The 21,005-nt window shown below is 48.3% G+C and overlaps 13 non-coding genes and 1 pseudogene across 13 annotated transcripts; all 14 read left to right on the top strand.

Annotated features, from left to right (window-relative positions):
- Nucleotides 1-561: 561 nt before the first annotated feature.
- Nucleotides 562-752, top strand: LOC142731737 (U2 spliceosomal RNA). The gene has a single exon (XR_012879143.1). It is a non-coding gene; the product is annotated as a U2 spliceosomal RNA (small nuclear RNA).
- Nucleotides 753-2,066: 1,314 nt separating this feature from the next.
- LOC142731736 (U2 spliceosomal RNA) lies at nt 2,067-2,257 on the top strand. Its single transcript, XR_012879142.1, has one exon. It is a non-coding gene; the product is annotated as a U2 spliceosomal RNA (small nuclear RNA).
- A 1,338-nt stretch (nt 2,258-3,595) lies between these two features.
- Nucleotides 3,596-3,786, top strand: LOC142731735 (U2 spliceosomal RNA). The gene has a single exon (XR_012879141.1). It is a non-coding gene; the product is annotated as a U2 spliceosomal RNA (small nuclear RNA).
- Nucleotides 3,787-5,120: 1,334 nt separating this feature from the next.
- On the top strand, nt 5,121-5,311 carry LOC142731734 (U2 spliceosomal RNA). The gene has a single exon (XR_012879140.1). It is a non-coding gene; the product is annotated as a U2 spliceosomal RNA (small nuclear RNA).
- Nucleotides 5,312-6,655: 1,344 nt separating this feature from the next.
- On the top strand, nt 6,656-6,846 carry LOC142731733 (U2 spliceosomal RNA). The gene has a single exon (XR_012879139.1). It is a non-coding gene; the product is annotated as a U2 spliceosomal RNA (small nuclear RNA).
- A 1,330-nt stretch (nt 6,847-8,176) lies between these two features.
- On the top strand, nt 8,177-8,367 carry LOC142731731 (U2 spliceosomal RNA). The gene has a single exon (XR_012879138.1). It is a non-coding gene; the product is annotated as a U2 spliceosomal RNA (small nuclear RNA).
- Nucleotides 8,368-9,710: 1,343 nt separating this feature from the next.
- Nucleotides 9,711-9,901, top strand: LOC142731730 (U2 spliceosomal RNA). The gene has a single exon (XR_012879137.1). It is a non-coding gene; the product is annotated as a U2 spliceosomal RNA (small nuclear RNA).
- A 1,338-nt stretch (nt 9,902-11,239) lies between these two features.
- Nucleotides 11,240-11,430, top strand: LOC142731729 (U2 spliceosomal RNA). Its single transcript, XR_012879136.1, has one exon. It is a non-coding gene; the product is annotated as a U2 spliceosomal RNA (small nuclear RNA).
- Nucleotides 11,431-12,760: 1,330 nt separating this feature from the next.
- LOC142731728 (U2 spliceosomal RNA) lies at nt 12,761-12,951 on the top strand. Its single transcript, XR_012879135.1, has one exon. It is a non-coding gene; the product is annotated as a U2 spliceosomal RNA (small nuclear RNA).
- A 1,348-nt stretch (nt 12,952-14,299) lies between these two features.
- LOC142731727 (U2 spliceosomal RNA) lies at nt 14,300-14,490 on the top strand. The gene has a single exon (XR_012879134.1). It is a non-coding gene; the product is annotated as a U2 spliceosomal RNA (small nuclear RNA).
- A 1,331-nt stretch (nt 14,491-15,821) lies between these two features.
- Nucleotides 15,822-16,012, top strand: LOC142731775 (U2 spliceosomal RNA). Its single transcript, XR_012879167.1, has one exon. It is a non-coding gene; the product is annotated as a U2 spliceosomal RNA (small nuclear RNA).
- A 1,321-nt stretch (nt 16,013-17,333) lies between these two features.
- LOC142731762 (U2 spliceosomal RNA) lies at nt 17,334-17,524 on the top strand. The gene has a single exon (XR_012879166.1). It is a non-coding gene; the product is annotated as a U2 spliceosomal RNA (small nuclear RNA).
- A 1,344-nt stretch (nt 17,525-18,868) lies between these two features.
- On the top strand, nt 18,869-18,938 carry LOC142731776 (U2 spliceosomal RNA; annotated as a pseudogene).
- A 787-nt stretch (nt 18,939-19,725) lies between these two features.
- LOC142731761 (U2 spliceosomal RNA) lies at nt 19,726-19,907 on the top strand. The gene has a single exon (XR_012879165.1). It is a non-coding gene; the product is annotated as a U2 spliceosomal RNA (small nuclear RNA).
- The last annotated feature ends 1,098 nt before the right edge of the window (nt 19,908-21,005 follow it).

Raw genomic sequence — 21,005 nt, 5'->3', positions numbered from 1 at the left:
AGTGTTGCCCTCTCAGGCAACACTGAGTGACTGACTGAGCCGCACCGTCTTATATAAAGTTCAGACGGAACTTTGCACGTGTCATAGTGGAGCCCTCAGGATTCCAGAGCCAGCTTTCTGACATCATAATGGGGCCTGCCTCAGAGATAAAAGCCTGGGCCCAGGCAGTGTTGGTCAGTGCTGCTCAGCAGGCAGCACCGGACTGGATTGGATTAAAGCTGATACAAGGTGTGAAGGAACAAGGGGTGGCTGTGGGCATGCACTTGCTGCCGCTGCCAGTGTTTATCTGCATGGCAGGAGGGCATTTGGGCGTTGCCAGGAAGGCGTTTTTATGTAGATTCCTCCTCCTCTTTCAGCACTGCATTGTGGTGCAAGCAAAAGAAGCAAATCCTGTCTGGCTTCCTCTCCGGCCTTTATTCACCTCCCTCCCGCTTAGTAGCTGTAAATGTGTGTGAGCCTGCAGGGCCCCATGGAATTGCCTAGGAGTAGGCTGAATCAATCGCTGCAAGGGGTGAACAGCAGTATTAGGCAGGCTCGGTCAACGGCCGGCCCATTCGGGTTATCGCTTCTCGGCCTTTTGGCTAAGATCAAGTGTAGTATCTGTTCTTATCAGTTTAATATCTGATACGTCCCCTATCTGGGGACCATATATTAAATGGATTTTTCGAACAGGGAGATGGAAATAGAGCTTGCTCTGTCCACTCCACGCATTGACCTGGTATTGCAGTATTTCCAGGACCGGTGCACCCTTCCCTTATGTGTTGACTAAAATCAGATTCCAAAAGTGCTATTTGTGTTTGCTATTGTTTTTGTCTTTCTGATGGGATCTCCCCTTTTAATCCCATTATTTCAACACCTGTTGGACAATGCATTTGTACAGTCATGTGTGATAATGAGCTCATTTATTAAATGCAATTAATTAATACATTGCCACCTCTTGTTGTGTGTGTGTGTGTGTGTGTGTGTGTGTGTGTGTGTGTGTGTGTCTTCTGTGTTTCTGTGTTTCCGGCATTTCACATTGGAACAGCTCATTCACCTTCCTTGTCTTCTCTCCGCCCTCCCTTTTAGGTAAGTTAAAGAGCTGCACCTGAGCCAGCCACTGATTGATGCAGCACCACAGTCAAATAGTGGAGTGGAGTGGAGTAGGGGAACAGCAAACAGCCATTAAAGCAGCCAGCCGCCTACCCGCCACAATGGACCTACCTGTGTACACTAGATGGATGTGATGGAATGTACTGTCGTCCCTACATTTCAAGAAGAAGTAAGAATTGCAGTTGCAACAAACCCTTGCTTGCCTACAAAGAGAGCAGCAATTTGGATTTGTTACTATGTTACCTGGAAGAATAACAAACTGTGCAAGGATGGAGGTTGTAGGAGCAAAGAGAAGTTGTCTGTAAAGTTGGTGGATGCCTATTTTCCATTTTGCAGTCCCTTGTCTCCCTCTTGTGGCCTCCTGGAGGCAAGTAGCTGTGCAAAAAAAAGACAGCCTGGCGGCCGGCTGTTGCAGTGTTGCCCTCTCAGGCAACACTGAGTGACTGACTGAGCCGCACCGTCTTATATAAAGTTCAGACGGAACTTTGCACGTGTCATAGTGGAGCCCTCAGGATTCCAGAGCCAGCTTTCTGACATCATAATGGGGCCTGCCTCAGAGATAAAAGCCTGGGCCCAGGCAGTGTTGGTCAGTGCTGCTCAGCAGGCAGCACCGGACTGGATTGGATTAAAGCTGATACAAGGTGTGAAGGAACAAGGGGTGGCTGTGGGCATGCACTTGCTGCCGCTGCCAGTGTTTATCTGCATGGCAGGAGGGCATTTGGGCGTTGCCAGGAAGGCGTTTTTATGTAGATTCCTCCTCCTCTTTCAGCACTGCATTGTGGTGCAAGCAAAAGAAGCAAATCCTGTCTGGCTTCCTCTCCGGCCTTTATTCACCTCCCTCCCGCTTAGTAGCTGTAAATGTGTGTGAGCCTGCAGGGCCCCATGGAATTGCCTAGGAGTAGGCTGAATCAATCGCTGCAAGGGGTGAACAGCAGTATTAGGCAGGCTCGGTCAACGGCCGGCCCATTCGGGTTATCGCTTCTCGGCCTTTTGGCTAAGATCAAGTGTAGTATCTGTTCTTATCAGTTTAATATCTGATACGTCCCCTATCTGGGGACCATATATTAAATGGATTTTTCGAACAGGGAGATGGAAATAGAGCTTGCTCTGTCCACTCCACGCATTGACCTGGTATTGCAGTATTTCCAGGACCGGTGCACCCTTCCCTTATGTGTTGACTAAAATCAGATTCCAAAAGTGCTATTTGTGTTTGCTATTGTTTTTGTCTTTCTGATGGGATCTCCCCTTTTAATCCCATTATTTCAACACCTGTTGGACAATGCATTTGTACAGTCATGTGTGATAATGAGCTCATTTATTAAATGCAATTAATTAATACATTGCCACCTCTTGTTGTGTGTGTGTGTGTGTGTGTGTGTGTGTGTGTGTGTGTGTGTGTGTGTGTGTGTGTGTGTGTGTGTGTCTTCTGTGTTTCTGTGTTTCCGGCATTTCACATTGGAACAGCTCATTCACCTTCCTTGTCTTCTCTCCGCCCTCCCTTTTAGGTAAGTTAAAGAGCTGCACCTGAGCCAGCCACTGATTGATGCAGCACCACAGTCAAATAGTGGAGTGGAGTGGAGTAGGGGAACAGCAAACAGCCATTAAAGCAGCCAGCCGCCTACCCGCCACAATGGACCTACCTGTGTACACTAGATGGATGTGATGGAATGTACTGTCGTCCCTACATTTCAAGAAGAAGTAAGAATTGCAGTTGCAACAAACCCTTGCTTGCCTACAAAGAGAGCAGCAATTTGGATTTGTTACTATGTTACCTGGAAGAATAACAAACTGTGCAAGGATGGAGGTTGTAGGAGCAAAGAGAAGTTGTCTGTAAAGTTGGTGGATGCCTATTTTCCATTTTGCAGTCCCTTGTCTCCCTCTTGTGGCCTCCTGGAGGCAAGTAGCTGTGCAAAAAAAAGACAGCCTGGCGGCCGGCTGTTGCAGTGTTGCCCTCTCAGGCAACACTGAGTGACTGACTGAGCCGCACCGTCTTATATAAAGTTCAGACGGAACTTTGCACGTGTCATAGTGGAGCCCTCAGGATTCCAGAGCCAGCTTTCTGACATCATAATGGGGCCTGCCTCAGAGATAAAAGCCTGGGCCCAGGCAGTGTTGGTCAGTGCTGCTCAGCAGGCAGCACCGGACTGGATTGGATTAAAGCTGATACAAGGTGTGAAGGAACAAGGGGTGGCTGTGGGCATGCACTTGCTGCCGCTGCCAGTGTTTATCTGCATGGCAGGAGGGCATTTGGGCGTTGCCAGGAAGGCGTTTTTATGTAGATTCCTCCTCCTCTTTCAGCACTGCATTGTGGTGCAAGCAAAAGAAGCAAATCCTGTCTGGCTTCCTCTCCGGCCTTTATTCACCTCCCTCCCGCTTAGTAGCTGTAAATGTGTGTGAGCCTGCAGGGCCCCATGGAATTGCCTAGGAGTAGGCTGAATCAATCGCTGCAAGGGGTGAACAGCAGTATTAGGCAGGCTCGGTCAACGGCCGGCCCATTCGGGTTATCGCTTCTCGGCCTTTTGGCTAAGATCAAGTGTAGTATCTGTTCTTATCAGTTTAATATCTGATACGTCCCCTATCTGGGGACCATATATTAAATGGATTTTTCGAACAGGGAGATGGAAATAGAGCTTGCTCTGTCCACTCCACGCATTGACCTGGTATTGCAGTATTTCCAGGACCGGTGCACCCTTCCCTTATGTGTTGACTAAAATCAGATTCCAAAAGTGCTATTTGTGTTTGCTATTGTTTTTGTCTTTCTGATGGGATCTCCCCTTTTAATCCCATTATTTCAACACCTGTTGGACAATGCATTTGTACAGTCATGTGTGATAATGAGCTCATTTATTAAATGCAATTAATTAATACATTGCCACCTCTTGTTGTGTGTGTGTGTGTGTGTGTGTGTGTGTGTGTGTGTGTGTGTGTGTGTGTGTGTGTGTGTGTGTCTTCTGTGTTTCTGTGTTTCCGGCATTTCACATTGGAACAGCTCATTCACCTTCCTTGTCTTCTCTCCGCCCTCCCTTTTAGGTAAGTTAAAGAGCTGCACCTGAGCCAGCCACTGATTGATGCAGCACCACAGTCAAATAGTGGAGTGGAGTGGAGTAGGGGAACAGCAAACAGCCATTAAAGCAGCCAGCCGCCTACCCGCCACAATGGACCTACCTGTGTACACTAGATGGATGTGATGGAATGTACTGTCGTCCCTACATTTCAAGAAGAAGTAAGAATTGCAGTTGCAACAAACCCTTGCTTGCCTACAAAGAGAGCAGCAATTTGGATTTGTTACTATGTTACCTGGAAGAATAACAAACTGTGCAAGGATGGAGGTTGTAGGAGCAAAGAGAAGTTGTCTGTAAAGTTGGTGGATGCCTATTTTCCATTTTGCAGTCCCTTGTCTCCCTCTTGTGGCCTCCTGGAGGCAAGTAGCTGTGCAAAAAAAAGACAGCCTGGCGGCCGGCTGTTGCAGTGTTGCCCTCTCAGGCAACACTGAGTGACTGACTGAGCCGCACCGTCTTATATAAAGTTCAGACGGAACTTTGCACGTGTCATAGTGGAGCCCTCAGGATTCCAGAGCCAGCTTTCTGACATCATAATGGGGCCTGCCTCAGAGATAAAAGCCTGGGCCCAGGCAGTGTTGGTCAGTGCTGCTCAGCAGGCAGCACCGGACTGGATTGGATTAAAGCTGATACAAGGTGTGAAGGAACAAGGGGTGGCTGTGGGCATGCACTTGCTGCCGCTGCCAGTGTTTATCTGCATGGCAGGAGGGCATTTGGGCGTTGCCAGGAAGGCGTTTTTATGTAGATTCCTCCTCCTCTTTCAGCACTGCATTGTGGTGCAAGCAAAAGAAGCAAATCCTGTCTGGCTTCCTCTCCGGCCTTTATTCACCTCCCTCCCGCTTAGTAGCTGTAAATGTGTGTGAGCCTGCAGGGCCCCATGGAATTGCCTAGGAGTAGGCTGAATCAATCGCTGCAAGGGGTGAACAGCAGTATTAGGCAGGCTCGGTCAACGGCCGGCCCATTCGGGTTATCGCTTCTCGGCCTTTTGGCTAAGATCAAGTGTAGTATCTGTTCTTATCAGTTTAATATCTGATACGTCCCCTATCTGGGGACCATATATTAAATGGATTTTTCGAACAGGGAGATGGAAATAGAGCTTGCTCTGTCCACTCCACGCATTGACCTGGTATTGCAGTATTTCCAGGACCGGTGCACCCTTCCCTTATGTGTTGACTAAAATCAGATTCCAAAAGTGCTATTTGTGTTTGCTATTGTTTTTGTCTTTCTGATGGGATCTCCCCTTTTAATCCCATTATTTCAACACCTGTTGGACAATGCATTTGTACAGTCATGTGTGATAATGAGCTCATTTATTAAATGCAATTAATTAATACATTGCCACCTCTTGTTGTGTGTGTGTGTGTGTGTGTGTGTGTGTGTGTGTGTGTGTGTGTGTGTGTGTGTGTGTGTGTGTGTGTGTGTGTCTTCTGTGTTTCTGTGTTTCCGGCATTTCACATTGGAACAGCTCATTCACCTTCCTTGTCTTCTCTCCGCCCTCCCTTTTAGGTAAGTTAAAGAGCTGCACCTGAGCCAGCCACTGATTGATGCAGCACCACAGTCAAATAGTGGAGTGGAGTGGAGTAGGGGAACAGCAAACAGCCATTAAAGCAGCCAGCCGCCTACCCGCCACAATGGACCTACCTGTGTACACTAGATGGATGTGATGGAATGTACTGTCGTCCCTACATTTCAAGAAGAAGTAAGAATTGCAGTTGCAACAAACCCTTGCTTGCCTACAAAGAGAGCAGCAATTTGGATTTGTTACTATGTTACCTGGAAGAATAACAAACTGTGCAAGGATGGAGGTTGTAGGAGCAAAGAGAAGTTGTCTGTAAAGTTGGTGGATGCCTATTTTCCATTTTGCAGTCCCTTGTCTCCCTCTTGTGGCCTCCTGGAGGCAAGTAGCTGTGCAAAAAAAAGACAGCCTGGCGGCCGGCTGTTGCAGTGTTGCCCTCTCAGGCAACACTGAGTGACTGACTGAGCCGCACCGTCTTATATAAAGTTCAGACGGAACTTTGCACGTGTCATAGTGGAGCCCTCAGGATTCCAGAGCCAGCTTTCTGACATCATAATGGGGCCTGCCTCAGAGATAAAAGCCTGGGCCCAGGCAGTGTTGGTCAGTGCTGCTCAGCAGGCAGCACCGGACTGGATTGGATTAAAGCTGATACAAGGTGTGAAGGAACAAGGGGTGGCTGTGGGCATGCACTTGCTGCCGCTGCCAGTGTTTATCTGCATGGCAGGAGGGCATTTGGGCGTTGCCAGGAAGGCGTTTTTATGTAGATTCCTCCTCCTCTTTCAGCACTGCATTGTGGTGCAAGCAAAAGAAGCAAATCCTGTCTGGCTTCCTCTCCGGCCTTTATTCACCTCCCTCCCGCTTAGTAGCTGTAAATGTGTGTGAGCCTGCAGGGCCCCATGGAATTGCCTAGGAGTAGGCTGAATCAATCGCTGCAAGGGGTGAACAGCAGTATTAGGCAGGCTCGGTCAACGGCCGGCCCATTCGGGTTATCGCTTCTCGGCCTTTTGGCTAAGATCAAGTGTAGTATCTGTTCTTATCAGTTTAATATCTGATACGTCCCCTATCTGGGGACCATATATTAAATGGATTTTTCGAACAGGGAGATGGAAATAGAGCTTGCTCTGTCCACTCCACGCATTGACCTGGTATTGCAGTATTTCCAGGACCGGTGCACCCTTCCCTTATGTGTTGACTAAAATCAGATTCCAAAAGTGCTATTTGTGTTTGCTATTGTTTTTGTCTTTCTGATGGGATCTCCCCTTTTAATCCCATTATTTCAACACCTGTTGGACAATGCATTTGTACAGTCATGTGTGATAATGAGCTCATTTATTAAATGCAATTAATTAATACATTGCCACCTCTTGTTGTGTGTGTGTGTGTGTGTGTGTGTGTGTGTGTGTGTGTGTGTGTGTGTGTGTGTGTGTGTGTGTCTTCTGTGTTTCTGTGTTTCCGGCATTTCACATTGGAACAGCTCATTCACCTTCCTTGTCTTCTCTCCGCCCTCCCTTTTAGGTAAGTTAAAGAGCTGCACCTGAGCCAGCCACTGATTGATGCAGCACCACAGTCAAATAGTGGAGTGGAGTGGAGTAGGGGAACAGCAAACAGCCATTAAAGCAGCCAGCCGCCTACCCGCCACAATGGACCTACCTGTGTACACTAGATGGATGTGATGGAATGTACTGTCGTCCCTACATTTCAAGAAGAAGTAAGAATTGCAGTTGCAACAAACCCTTGCTTGCCTACAAAGAGAGCAGCAATTTGGATTTGTTACTATGTTACCTGGAAGAATAACAAACTGTGCAAGGATGGAGGTTGTAGGAGCAAAGAGAAGTTGTCTGTAAAGTTGGTGGATGCCTATTTTCCATTTTGCAGTCCCTTGTCTCCCTCTTGTGGCCTCCTGGAGGCAAGTAGCTGTGCAAAAAAAAGACAGCCTGGCGGCCGGCTGTTGCAGTGTTGCCCTCTCAGGCAACACTGAGTGACTGACTGAGCCGCACCGTCTTATATAAAGTTCAGACGGAACTTTGCACGTGTCATAGTGGAGCCCTCAGGATTCCAGAGCCAGCTTCTGACATCATAATGGGGCCTGCCTCAGAGATAAAAGGCCTGGGCCCAGGCAGTGTTGGTCAGTGCTGCTCAGCAGGCAGCACCGGACTGGATTGGATTAAAGCTGATACAAGGTGTGAAGGAACAAGGGGTGGCTGTGGGCATGCACTTGCTGCCGCTGCCAGTGTTTATCTGCATGGCAGGAGGGCATTTGGGCGTTGCCAGGAAGGCGTTTTTATGTAGATTCCTCCTCCTCTTTCAGCACTGCATTGTGGTGCAAGCAAAAGAAGCAAATCCTGTCTGGCTTCCTCTCCGGCCTTTATTCACTCCCTCCCGCTTAGTAGCTGTAAATGTGTGTGACCTGCAGGGCCCCATGGAATGCCTAGGAGTAGGCTGAATCAATCGCTGCAAGGGTGAACAGCAGTATTAGGCAGGCTCGGTCAACGGCCGGCCCATTCGGGTTATCGCTTCTCGGCCTTTTGGCTAAGATCAAGTGTAGTATCTGTTCTTATCAGTTTAATATCTGATACGTCCCCTATCTGGGGACCATATATTAAATGGATTTTTCGAACAGGGAGATGGAAATAGAGCTTGCTCTGTCCACTCCACGCATTGACCTGGTATTGCAGTATTTCCAGGACCGGTGCACCCTTCCCTTATGTGTTGACTAAAATCAGATTCCAAAAGTGCTATTTGTGTTTGCTATTGTTTTTGTCTTTCTGATGGGATCTCCCCTTTTAATCCCATTATTTCAACACCTGTTGGACAATGCATTTGTACAGTCATGTGTGATAATGAGCTCATTTATTAAATGCAATTAATTAATACATTGCCACCTCTTGTTGTGTGTGTGTGTGTGTGTGTGTGTGTGTGGTGTGTGTGTGTGTGTGTGTGTGTGTGTGTGTGTGTGTGTGTGTCTTCTGTGTTTCTGTGTTTCCGGCATTTCACATTGGAACAGCTCATTCACCTTCCTTGTCTTCTCTCCGCCCTCCCTTTTAGGTAAGTTAAAGAGCTGCACCTGAGCCAGCCACTGATTGATGCAGCACCACAGTCAAATAGTGGAGTGGAGTGGAGTAGGGGAACAGCAAACAGCCATTAAAGCAGCCAGCCGCCTACCCGCCACAATGGACCTACCTGTGTACACTAGATGGATGTGATGGAATGTACTGTCGTCCCTACATTTCAAGAAGAAGTAAGAATTGCAGTTGCAACAAACCCTTGCTTGCCTACAAAGAGAGCAGCAATTTGGATTTGTTACTATGTTACCTGGAAGAATAACAAACTGTGCAAGGATGGAGGTTGTAGGAGCAAAGAGAAGTTGTCTGTAAAGTTGGTGGATGCCTATTTTCCATTTTGCAGTCCCTTGTCTCCCTCTTGTGGCCTCCTGGAGGCAAGTAGCTGTGCAAAAAAAAGACAGCCTGGCGGCCGGCTGTTGCAGTGTTGCCCTCTCAGGCAACACTGAGTGACTGACTGAGCCGCACCGTCTTATATAAAGTTCAGACGGAACTTTGCACGTGTCATAGTGGAGCCCTCAGGATTCCAGAGCCAGCTTTCTGACATCATAATGGGGCCTGCCTCAGAGATAAAAGCCTGGGCCCAGGCAGTGTTGGTCAGTGCTGCTCAGCAGGCAGCACCGGACTGGATTGGATTAAAGCTGATACAAGGTGTGAAGGAACAAGGGGTGGCTGTGGGCATGCACTTGCTGCCGCTGCCAGTGTTTATCTGCATGGCAGGAGGGCATTTGGGCGTTGCCAGGAAGGCGTTTTTATGTAGATTCCTCCTCCTCTTTCAGCACTGCATTGTGGTGCAAGCAAAAGAAGCAAATCCTGTCTGGCTTCCTCTCCGGCCTTTATTCACCTCCCTCCCGCTTAGTAGCTGTAAATGTGTGTGAGCCTGCAGGGCCCCATGGAATTGCCTAGGAGTAGGCTGAATCAATCGCTGCAAGGGGTGAACAGCAGTATTAGGCAGGCTCGGTCAACGGCCGGCCCATTCGGGTTATCGCTTCTCGGCCTTTTGGCTAAGATCAAGTGTAGTATCTGTTCTTATCAGTTTAATATCTGATACGTCCCCTATCTGGGGACCATATATTAAATGGATTTTTCGAACAGGGAGATGGAAATAGAGCTTGCTCTGTCCACTCCACGCATTGACCTGGTATTGCAGTATTTCCAGGACCGGTGCACCCTTCCCTTATGTGTTGACTAAAATCAGATTCCAAAAGTGCTATTTGTGTTTGCTATTGTTTTTGTCTTTCTGATGGGATCTCCCCTTTTAATCCCATTATTTCAACACCTGTTGGACAATGCATTTGTACAGTCATGTGTGATAATGAGCTCATTTATTAAATGCAATTAATTAATACATTGCCACCTCTTGTTGTGTGTGTGTGTGTGTGTGTGTGTGTGTGTGTGTGTGTGTGTGTGTGTGTGTGTGTGTGTGTGTGTGTCTTCTGTGTTTCTGTGTTTCCGGCATTTCACATTGGAACAGCTCATTCACCTTCCTTGTCTTCTCTCCGCCCTCCCTTTTAGGTAAGTTAAAGAGCTGCACCTGAGCCAGCCACTGATTGATGCAGCACCACAGTCAAATAGTGGAGTGGAGTGGAGTAGGGGAACAGCAAACAGCCATTAAAGCAGCCAGCCGCCTACCCGCCACAATGGACCTACCTGTGTACACTAGATGGATGTGATGGAATGTACTGTCGTCCCTACATTTCAAGAAGAAGTAAGAATTGCAGTTGCAACAAACCCTTGCTTGCCTACAAAGAGAGCAGCAATTTGGATTTGTTACTATGTTACCTGGAAGAATAACAAACTGTGCAAGGATGGAGGTTGTAGGAGCAAAGAGAAGTTGTCTGTAAAGTTGGTGGATGCCTATTTTCCATTTTGCAGTCCCTTGTCTCCCTCTTGTGGCCTCCTGGAGGCAAGTAGCTGTGCAAAAAAAAGACAGCCTGGCGGCCGGCTGTTGCAGTGTTGCCCTCTCAGGCAACACTGAGTGACTGACTGAGCCGCACCGTCTTATATAAAGTTCAGACGGAACTTTGCACGTGTCATAGTGGAGCCCTCAGGATTCCAGAGCCAGCTTTCTGACATCATAATGGGGCCTGCCTCAGAGATAAAAGCCTGGGCCCAGGCAGTGTTGGTCAGTGCTGCTCAGCAGGCAGCACCGGACTGGATTGGATTAAAGCTGATACAAGGTGTGAAGGAACAAGGGGTGGCTGTGGGCATGCACTTGCTGCCGCTGCCAGTGTTTATCTGCATGGCAGGAGGGCATTTGGGCGTTGCCAGGAAGGCGTTTTTATGTAGATTCCTCCTCCTCTTTCAGCACTGCATTGTGGTGCAAGCAAAAGAAGCAAATCCTGTCTGGCTTCCTCTCCGGCCTTTATTCACCTCCCTCCCGCTTAGTAGCTGTAAATGTGTGTGAGCCTGCAGGGCCCCATGGAATTGCCTAGGAGTAGGCTGAATCAATCGCTGCAAGGGGTGAACAGCAGTATTAGGCAGGCTCGGTCAACGGCCGGCCCATTCGGGTTATCGCTTCTCGGCCTTTTGGCTAAGATCAAGTGTAGTATCTGTTCTTATCAGTTTAATATCTGATACGTCCCCTATCTGGGGACCATATATTAAATGGATTTTTCGAACAGGGAGATGGAAATAGAGCTTGCTCTGTCCACTCCACGCATTGACCTGGTATTGCAGTATTTCCAGGACCGGTGCACCCTTCCCTTATGTGTTGACTAAAATCAGATTCCAAAAGTGCTATTTGTGTTTGCTATTGTTTTTGTCTTTCTGATGGGATCTCCCCTTTTAATCCCATTATTTCAACACCTGTTGGACAATGCATTTGTACAGTCATGTGTGATAATGAGCTCATTTATTAAATGCAATTAATTAATACATTGCCACCTCTTGTTGTGTGTGTGTGTGTGTGTGTGTGTGTGTGTGTGTGTGTGTGTGTGTGTGTGTGTGTGTGTCTTCTGTGTTTCTGTGTTTCCGGCATTTCACATTGGAACAGCTCATTCACCTTCCTTGTCTTCTCTCCGCCCTCCCTTTTAGGTAAGTTAAAGAGCTGCACCTGAGCCAGCCACTGATTGATGCAGCACCACAGTCAAATAGTGGAGTGGAGTGGAGTAGGGGAACAGCAAACAGCCATTAAAGCAGCCAGCCGCCTACCCGCCACAATGGACCTACCTGTGTACACTAGATGGATGTGATGGAATGTACTGTCGTCCCTACATTTCAAGAAGAAGTAAGAATTGCAGTTGCAACAAACCCTTGCTTGCCTACAAAGAGAGCAGCAATTTGGATTTGTTACTATGTTACCTGGAAGAATAACAAACTGTGCAAGGATGGAGGTTGTAGGAGCAAAGAGAAGTTGTCTGTAAAGTTGGTGGATGCCTATTTTCCATTTTGCAGTCCCTTGTCTCCCTCTTGTGGCCTCCTGGAGGCAAGTAGCTGTGCAAAAAAAAGACAGCCTGGCGGCCGGCTGTTGCAGTGTTGCCCTCTCAGGCAACACTGAGTGACTGACTGAGCCGCACCGTCTTATATAAAGTTCAGACGGAACTTTGCACGTGTCATAGTGGAGCCCTCAGGATTCCAGAGCCAGCTTTCTGACATCATAATGGGGCCTGCCTCAGAGATAAAAGCCTGGGCCCAGGCAGTGTTGGTCAGTGCTGCTCAGCAGGCAGCACCGGACTGGATTGGATTAAAGCTGATACAAGGTGTGAAGGAACAAGGGGTGGCTGTGGGCATGCACTTGCTGCCGCTGCCAGTGTTTATCTGCATGGCAGGAGGGCATTTGGGCGTTGCCAGGAAGGCGTTTTTATGTAGATTCCTCCTCCTCTTTCAGCACTGCATTGTGGTGCAAGCAAAAGAAGCAAATCCTGTCTGGCTTCCTCTCCGGCCTTTATTCACCTCCCTCCCGCTTAGTAGCTGTAAATGTGTGTGAGCCTGCAGGGCCCCATGGAATTGCCTAGGAGTAGGCTGAATCAATCGCTGCAAGGGGTGAACAGCAGTATTAGGCAGGCTCGGTCAACGGCCGGCCCATTCGGGTTATCGCTTCTCGGCCTTTTGGCTAAGATCAAGTGTAGTATCTGTTCTTATCAGTTTAATATCTGATACGTCCCCTATCTGGGGACCATATATTAAATGGATTTTTCGAACAGGGAGATGGAAATAGAGCTTGCTCTGTCCACTCCACGCATTGACCTGGTATTGCAGTATTTCCAGGACCGGTGCACCCTTCCCTTATGTGTTGACTAAAATCAGATTCCAAAAGTGCTATTTGTGTTTGCTATTGTTTTTGTCTTTCTGATGGGATCTCCCCTTTTAATCCCATTATTTCAACACCTGTTGGACAATGCATTTGTACAGTCATGTGTGATAATGAGCTCATTTATTAAATGCAATTAATTAATACATTGCCACCTCTTGTTGTGTGTGTGTGTGTGTGTGTGTGTGTGTGTGTGTGTGTGTGTGTGTGTGTGTGTGTGTGTGTGTGTGTGTGTGTGTGTCTTCTGTGTTTCTGTGTTTCCGGCATTTCACATTGGAACAGCTCATTCACCTTCCTTGTCTTCTCTCCGCCCTCCCTTTTAGGTAAGTTAAAGAGCTGCACCTGAGCCAGCCACTGATTGATGCAGCACCACAGTCAAATAGTGGAGTGGAGTGGAGTAGGGGAACAGCAAACAGCCATTAAAGCAGCCAGCCGCCTACCCGCCACAATGGACCTACCTGTGTACACTAGATGGATGTGATGGAATGTACTGTCGTCCCTACATTTCAAGAAGAAGTAAGAATTGCAGTTGCAACAAACCCTTGCTTGCCTACAAAGAGAGCAGCAATTTGGATTTGTTACTATGTTACCTGGAAGAATAACAAACTGTGCAAGGATGGAGGTTGTAGGAGCAAAGAGAAGTTGTCTGTAAAGTTGGTGGATGCCTATTTTCCATTTTGCAGTCCCTTGTCTCCCTCTTGTGGCCTCCTGGAGGCAAGTAGCTGTGCAAAAAAAAGACAGCCTGGCGGCCGGCTGTTGCAGTGTTGCCCTCTCAGGCAACACTGAGTGACTGACTGAGCCGCACCGTCTTATATAAAGTTCAGACGGAACTTTGCACGTGTCATAGTGGAGCCCTCAGGATTCCAGAGCCAGCTTTCTGACATCATAATGGGGCCTGCCTCAGAGATAAAAGCCTGGGCCCAGGCAGTGTTGGTCAGTGCTGCTCAGCAGGCAGCACCGGACTGGATTGGATTAAAGCTGATACAAGGTGTGAAGGAACAAGGGGTGGCTGTGGGCATGCACTTGCTGCCGCTGCCAGTGTTTATCTGCATGGCAGGAGGGCATTTGGGCGTTGCCAGGAAGGCGTTTTTATGTAGATTCCTCCTCCTCTTTCAGCACTGCATTGTGGTGCAAGCAAAAGAAGCAAATCCTGTCTGGCTTCCTCTCCGGCCTTTATTCACCTCCCTCCCGCTTAGTAGCTGTAAATGTGTGTGAGCCTGCAGGGCCCCATGGAATTGCCTAGGAGTAGGCTGAATCAATCGCTGCAAGGGGTGAACAGCAGTATTAGGCAGGCTCGGTCAACGGCCGGCCCATTCGGGTTATCGCTTCTCGGCCTTTTGGCTAAGATCAAGTGTAGTATCTGTTCTTATCAGTTTAATATCTGATACGTCCCCTATCTGGGGACCATATATTAAATGGATTTTTCGAACAGGGAGATGGAAATAGAGCTTGCTCTGTCCACTCCACGCATTGACCTGGTATTGCAGTATTTCCAGGACCGGTGCACCCTTCCCTTATGTGTTGACTAAAATCAGATTCCAAAAGTGCTATTTGTGTTTGCTATTGTTTTTGTCTTTCTGATGGGATCTCCCCTTTTAATCCCATTATTTCAACACCTGTTGGACAATGCATTTGTACAGTCATGTGTGATAATGAGCTCATTTATTAAATGCAATTAATTAATACATTGCCACCTCTTGTGTGTGTGTGTGTGTGTGTGTGTGTGTGTGTGTGTGTGTGTGTGTGTGTGTGTGTGTGTGTGTCTTCTGTGTTTCTGTGTTTCCGGCATTTCACATTGGAACAGCTCATTCACCTTCCTTGTCTTCTCTCCGCCCTCCCTTTTAGGTAAGTTAAAGAGCTGCACCTGAGCCAGCCACTGATTGATGCAGCACCACAGTCAAATAGTGGAGTGGAGTGGAGTAGGGGAACAGCAAACAGCCATTAAAGCAGCCAGCCGCCTACCCGCCACAATGGACCTACCTGTGTACACTAGATGGATGTGATGGAATGTACTGTCGTCCCTACATTTCAAGAAGAAGTAAGAATTGCAGTTGCAACAAACCCTTGCTTGCCTACAAAGAGAGCAGCAATTTGGATTTGTTACTATGTTACCTGGAAGAATAACAAACTGTGCAAGGATGGAGGTTGTAGGAGCAAAGAGAAGTTGTCTGTAAAGTTGGTGGATGCCTATTTTCCATTTTGCAGTCCCTTGTCTCCCTCTTGTGGCCTCCTGGAGGCAAGTAGCTGTGCAAAAAAAAGACAGCCTGGCGGCCGGCTGTTGCAGTGTTGCCCTCTCAGGCAACACTGAGTGACTGACTGAGCCGCACCGTCTTATATAAAGTTCAGACGGAACTTTGCACGTGTCATAGTGGAGCCCTCAGGATTCCAGAGCCAGCTTTCTGACATCATAATGGGGCCTGCCTCAGAGATAAAAGCCTGGGCCCAGGCAGTGTTGGTCAGTGCTGCTCAGCAGGCAGCACCGGACTGGATTGGATTAAAGCTGATACAAGGTGTGAAGGAACAAGGGGTGGCTGTGGGCATGCACTTGCTGCCGCTGCCAGTGTTTATCTGCATGGCAGGAGGGCATTTGGGCGTTGCCAGGAAGGCGTTTTTATGTAGATTCCTCCTCCTCTTTCAGCACTGCATTGTGGTGCAAGCAAAAGAAGCAAATCCTGTCTGGCTTCCTCTCCGGCCTTTATTCACCTCCCTCCCGCTTAGTAGCTGTAAATGTGTGTGAGCCTGCAGGGCCCCATGGAATTGCCTAGGAGTAGGCTGAATCAATCGCTGCAAGGGGTGAACAGCAGTATTAGGCAGGCTCGGTCAACGGCCGGCCCATTCGGGTTATCGCTTCTCGGCCTTTTGGCTAAGATCAAGTGTAGTATCTGTTCTTATCAGTTTAATATCTGATACGTCCCCTATCTGGGGACCATATATTAAATGGATTTTTCGAACAGGGAGATGGAAATAGAGCTTGCTCTGTCCACTCCACGCATTGACCTGGTATTGCAGTATTTCCAGGACCGGTGCACCCTTCCCTTATGTGTTGACTAAAATCAGATTCCAAAAGTGCTATTTGTGTTTGCTATTGTTTTTGTCTTTCTGATGGGATCTCCCCTTTTAATCCCATTATTTCAACACCTGTTGGACAATGCATTTGTACAGTCATGTGTGATAATGAGCTCATTTATTAAATGCAATTAATTAATACATTGCCACCTCTTGTGTGTGTGTGTGTGTGTGTGTGTGTGTGTGTGTGTGTGTGTGTGTGTGTGTGTCTTCTGTGTTTCTGTGTTTCCGGCATTTCACATTGGAACAGCTCATTCACCTTCCTTGTCTTCTCTCCGCCCTCCCTTTTAGGTAAGTTAAAGAGCTGCACCTGAGCCAGCCACTGATTGATGCAGCACCACAGTCAAATAGTGGAGTGGAGTGGAGTAGGGGAACAGCAAACAGCCATTAAAGCAGCCAGCCGCCTACCCGCCACAATGGACCTACCTGTGTACACTAGATGGATGTGATGGAATGTACTGTCGTCCCTACATTTCAAGAAGAAGTAAGAATTGCAGTTGCAACAAACCCTTGCTTGCCTACAAAGAGAGCAGCAATTTGGATTTGTTACTATGTTACCTGGAAGAATAACAAACTGTGCAAGGATGGAGGTTGTAGGAGCAAAGAGAAGTTGTCTGTAAAGTTGGTGGATGCCTATTTTCCATTTTGCAGTCCCTTGTCTCCCTCTTGTGGCCTCCTGGAGGCAAGTAGCTGTGCAAAAAAAAGACAGCCTGGCGGCCGGCTGTTGCAGTGTTGCCCTCTCAGGCAACACTGAGTGACTGACTGAGCCGCACCGTCTTATATAAAGTTCAGACGGAACTTTGCACGTGTCATAGTGGAGCCCTCAGGATTCCAGAGCCAGCTTTCTGACATCATAATGGGGCCTGCCTCAGAGATAAAAGCCTGGGCCCAGGCAGTGTTGGTCAGTGCTGCTCAGCAGGCAGCACCGGACTGGATTGGATTAAAGCTGATACAAGGTGTGAAGGAACAAGGGGTGGCTGTGGGCATGCACTTGCTGCCGCTGCCAGTGTTTATCTGCATGGCAGGAGGGCATTTGGGCGTTGCCAGGAAGGCGTTTTTATGTAGATTCCTCCTCCTCTTTCAGCACTGCATTGTGGTGCAAGCAAAAGAAGCAAATCCTGTCTGGCTTCCTCTCCGGCCTTTATTCACCTCCCTCCCGCTTAGTAGCTGTAAATGTGTGTGAGCCTGCAGGGCCCCATGGAATTGCCTAGGAGTAGGCTGAATCAATCGCTGCAAGGGGTGAACAGCAGTATTAGGCAGGCTCGGTCAACGGCCGGCCCATTCGGGTTATCGCTTCTCGGCCTTTTGGCTAAGATCAAGTGTAGTATCTGTTCTTATCAGTTTAATATCTGATACGTCCCCTATCTGGGGACCATATATTAAATGGATTTTTCGAACAGGGAGATGGAAATAGAGCTTGCTCTGTCCACTCCACGCATTGACCTGGTATTGCAGTATTTCCAGGACCGGTGCACCCTTCCCTTATGTGTTGACTAAAATCAGATTCCAAAAGTGCTATTTGTGTTTGCTATTGTTTTTGTCTTTCTGATGGGATCTCCCCTTTTAATCCCATTATTTCAACACCTGTTGGACAATGCATTTGTACAGTCATGTGTGATAATGAGCTCATTTATTAAATGCAATTAATTAATACATTGCCACCTCTTGTTGTGTGTGTGTGTGTGTGTGTGTGTGTGTGTGTGTGTGTGTGTGTGTGTGTGTGTGTGTGTGTGTGTGTGTGTGTCTTCTGTGTTTCTGTGTTTCCGGCATTTCACATTGGAACAGCTCATTCACCTTCCTTGTCTTCTCTCCGCCCTCCCTTTTAGGTAAGTTAAAGAGCTGCACCTGAGCCAGCCACTGATTGATGCAGCACCACAGTCAAATAGTGGAGTGGAGTGGAGTAGGGGAACAGCAAACAGCCATTAAAGCAGCCAGCCGCCTACCCGCCACAATGGACCTACCTGTGTACACTAGATGGATGTGATGGAATGTACTGTCGTCCCTACATTTCAAGAAGAAGTAAGAATTGCAGTTGCAACAAACCCTTGCTTGCCTACAAAGAGAGCAGCAATTTGGATTTGTTACTATGTTACCTGGAAGAATAACAAACTGTGCAAGGATGGAGGTTGTAGGAGCAAAGAGAAGTTGTCTGTAAAGTTGGTGGATGCCTATTTTCCATTTTGCAGTCCCTTGTCTCCCTCTTGTGGCCTCCTGGAGGCAAGTAGCTGTGCAAAAAAAAGACAGCCTGGCGGCCGGCTGTTGCAGTGTTGCCCTCTCAGGCAACACTGAGTGACTGACTGAGCCGCACCGTCTTATATAAAGTTCAGACGGAACTTTGCACGTGTCATAGTGGAGCCCTCAGGATTCCAGAGCCAGCTTTCTGACATCATAATGGGGCCTGCCTCAGAGATAAAAGCCTGGGCCCAGGCAGTGTTGGTCAGTGCTGCTCAGCAGGCAGCACCGGACTGGATTGGATTAAAGCTGATACAAGGTGTGAAGGAACAAGGGGTGGCTGTGGGCATGCACTTGCTGCCGCTGCCAGTGTTTATCTGCATGGCAGGAGGGCATTTGGGCGTTGCCAGGAAGGCGTTTTTATGTAGATTCCTCCTCCTCTTTCAGCACTGCATTGTGGTGCAAGCAAAAGAAGCAAATCCTGTCTGGCTTCCTCTCCGGCCTTTATTCACCTCCCTCCCGCTTAGTAGCTGTAAATGTGTGTGAGCCTGCAGGGCCCCATGGAATTGCCTAGGAGTAGGCTGAATCAATCGCTGCAAGGGGTGAACAGCAGTATTAGGCAGGCTCGGTCAACGGCCGGCCCATTCGGGTTATCGCTTCTCGGCCTTTTGGCTAAGATCAAGTGTAGTACCTGCTCAAGCTGAGGTTAGTAATCATCCCTGCCGGTGGTACGTGGGCCATCGTAGGGGGATGACAGAACGCCGAGGTGAGGGCAGGGAACCACAACGGTCATCGCTCTGGTGTACGCATTTGGTTTAAAGGTACCATTTGTAGGTGACCAGGCGACCGCCGGATCGAGGTCATTAGGCCGGGTAGTTTGGAAGCCCGAGTTGCTATGTGCCCCAGGGCTGGTGACCCTGGGGTGCCCTAACTCACTGGGGGTGGGATCCCACTGAGTGAAGGCACACTTGCACGCACTCTCTTTCACGCTATATGAGCACACACCTTTATTCTCCCGGCCTTCTGGCTGGGAGATGAGGAATTTTTTATACCTGGCGGATGTCCAGGCTGTATCACAGCGCACATCCACTTATTTAATTTTGTTTTTCACTGTGTGTTTGTCACGTTTGTCACAAGGATTTTGGGATGCGGTGCCCTTTTGGGACCCTCCTGAGGTCTAGGGGGAAAATGTGTGGCCTTCTGGTTCCTTTTTCCCCTGCAACCCGGCCTCCCTTCTTCGGAGGGGAGGTGCAACTAGGATGCAGGCTCCTAGGTGGACACTGGGGTGGCAGCCCAGGTAGAAGCCTAGGAGTGTGTTTGGGTCTCCCTAAGCTTCGGCGAGGGGGGACCATCGATCCTTGATCCTCTAGGCCTATGGTTTGGAGGGTCAGGGAATGGTTATGCGGGGCCTCTCTCTTTTAAGAGAAGGGCTGCGATAGACCGCATCCTTGTGCACTTTTTGTGTGGCACCTCTGCACTTTTTATGCACTTGGGTGATAGAAAGCACGACTCGGGCTTTCAAAAAAAAAAAAAAAAAATCTGTTCTTATCAGTTTAATATCTGATACGTCCCCTATCTGGGGACCATATATTAAATGGATTTTTCGAACAGGGAGATGGAAATAGAGCTTGCTCTGTCCACTCCACGCATTGACCTGGTATTGCAGTATTTCCAGGACCGGTGCACCCTTCCCTTATGTGTTGACTAAAATCAGATTCCAAAAGTGCTATTTGTGTTTGCTATTGTTTTTGTCTTTCTGATGGGATCTCCCCTTTTAATCCCATTATTTCAACACCTGTTGGACAATGCATTTGTACAGTCATGTGTGATAATGAGCTCATTTATTAAATGCAATTAATTAATACATTGCCACCTCTTGTTGTGTGTGTGTGTGTGTGTGTGTGTGTGTGTGTGTGTGTGTGTGTGTGTGTGTGTGTGTGTGTGTGTGTGTGTCTTCTGTGTTTCTGTGTTTCCGGCATTTCACATTGGAACAGCTCATTCACCTTCCTTGTCTTCTCTCCGCCCTCCCTTTTAGGTAAGTTAAAGAGCTGCACCTGAGCCAGCCACTGATTGATGCAGCACCACAGTCAAATAGTGGAGTGGAGTGGAGTAGGGGAACAGCAAACAGCCATTAAAGCAGCCAGCCGCCTACCCGCCACAATGGACCTACCTGTGTACACTAGATGGATGTGATGGAATGTACTGTCGTCCCTACATTTCAAGAAGAAGTAAGAATTGCAGTTGCAACAAACCCTTGCTTGCCTACAAAGAGAGCAGCAATTTGGATTTGTTACTATGTTACCTGGAAGAATAACAAACTGTGCAAGGATGGAGGTTGTAGGAGCAAAGAGAAGTTGTCTGTAAAGTTGGTGGATGCCTATTTTCCATTTTGCAGTCCCTTGTCTCCCTCTTGTGGCCTCCTGGAGGCAAGTAGCTGTGCAAAAAAAAGACAGCCTGGCGGCCGGCTGTTGCAGTGTTGCCCTCTCAGGCAACACTGAGTGACTGACTGAGCCGCACCGTCTTATATAAAGTTCAGACGGAACTTTGCACGTGTCATAGTGGAGCCCTCAGGATTCCAGAGCCAGCTTTCTGACATCATAATGGGGCCTGCCTCAGAGATAAAAGCCTGGGCCCAGGCAGTGTTGGTCAGTGCTGCTCAGCAGGCAGCACCGGACTGGATTGGATTAAAGCTGATACAAGGTGTGAAGGAACAAGGGGTGGCTGTGGGCATGCACTTGCTGCCGCTGCCAGTGTTTATCTGCATGGCAGGAGGGCATTTGGGCGTTGCC

The sequence above is a fragment of the Rhinoderma darwinii genome, unplaced genomic scaffold (genome assembly GCF_050947455.1).
Source record: "Rhinoderma darwinii isolate aRhiDar2 unplaced genomic scaffold, aRhiDar2.hap1 Scaffold_869, whole genome shotgun sequence".
In the NCBI taxonomy this organism is placed as follows: domain Eukaryota; kingdom Metazoa; phylum Chordata; class Amphibia; order Anura; family Rhinodermatidae; genus Rhinoderma; species Rhinoderma darwinii.
The sequence above is the reverse complement of the archived record's forward strand: the minus strand, read 5'-3'. Positions and strand labels throughout refer to the sequence as shown.